Consider the following 1,632-nt stretch of genomic DNA (forward strand, 5'->3'; position numbering starts at 1 on the left):
CATTTTGTAAACCATTGCCTTGAGTATCCACTAGGCGTCAGTCTACGCCATCACGTGGCCCTACCCTCTGGTTTGTGCAATATAATATAATGGGGTTTATTTGACATTTTCACGTGTTAATCTTTTTATTTTCCCTATAAAAAAAATTGCAGCTATAAATATTACACACGAATGTCTTTGTAGAAATTTTTCTCTTCACTAATGACAGTATTTCATGAGGTTATATGAATAAGATCAGCCTGACCTTTATATTTACATTATTATGTATGAGAGTTGACAGGTAAGGTGGTCTCATGGTGGCTGGAGGTTAGGATTTAAAAAACGGACAGAGTACCTGCTGGTTGAAAATCAATATTAAAATGGTGAATTGAGCTTACATTTTTTTTCTGGTCACGCTACAATATACATTTAATTTTTAGGGGACAGTTTCCCGGAACAGGGTTTAGATTATAGGACTAGATTTTTCTAGGACTAGGCCTTGGTTATATGATGACATTTAAGTAGTTTATTTAAGCATTCCTTACAAAAACATTACTGATGTGAATCTTCAGTGAACAAAACAGTGGCACTGATATATGTTAAGATATGTCAGTGCAAGATATTTGTAAATTAAGGCAGCTCATACACGCTTTTTAGTTTGGGACTAGGATCATCCCTGTCCGGGAAACCGCCTCTAGAAAGTTTAATTTGATAGCATTCCTGTTTAGGCACAGGATGAAAATTATAATTTTGTTTTGCCTTCTCATTGATAAATTGTTAAAATATAAACGGATCACGAATTATTAATTGGGGGGTATTGGAGTGGAAACTTTGATTTCTTCTGTTCAACACATTTAAACAAATTAATATGTAAAAATAACATGCAATGACGTGCGACAAGAAATGTAATGCGCATAATATAAACAAACGTAAACTGAAATGTAGGATATGCTAAAAGTAAGATCATTTCAAAAAATTGAAAAGTGGTCTTTGCCTTTTTGATTTTCTGTAAAAGTACGGTTGCTTGTTTTGCCGGAAATAAAAAATCCCATAAAGTATAAGTAGCCTACAGTACACGTAAGAGTAAAAAAATTCACGCCATATACTCCATTGTAGCTCTAAATTAAGATGAATTAGAATTGTTGTGAGGCAAGTATTTATTCGCAAACTGTAAAAATAATGTTAAAATAATTATGACATGACCTATAATCACCCCATAAAATAAAATAGAACAAATACATACAACATAATGTGCTAATACGTTTTAAAATAGACCATGTATGTGTAAGCCAGTGATGATGGCGTCAATTAAAATAAACAACAATTATTAACTTATAATTATGTAGGCATACACTGACTAAATAGAATCATTTCACACTCGTTTTACTCCCCGCCTGGTCAGCATGATGTTTTTAACATATAGGCCAACTGTAGATGCTTGTATATAGATACCACGTTCTGTTGATTCTGTTGATACTGGCTCTGTCATCAGGCTTGCCTTATAATTTTTTTGTTACTTGCACTCTGTATGAGTGTTTTTTTTTACTGTTTGTCATCTTTGGATTTTAAAAAATCCTCTGGTGGTCGACAAGCCACAGCCTTTCCGTGGTGCGTATAGGTTGTTTAGTCACATTTGTTAAACTGAGCCCTTCA

The sequence above is a fragment of the Misgurnus anguillicaudatus genome, chromosome 21, assembly GCF_027580225.2.
Source record: "Misgurnus anguillicaudatus chromosome 21, ASM2758022v2, whole genome shotgun sequence".
In the NCBI taxonomy this organism is placed as follows: Eukaryota; Metazoa; Chordata; class Actinopteri; order Cypriniformes; family Cobitidae; genus Misgurnus; species Misgurnus anguillicaudatus.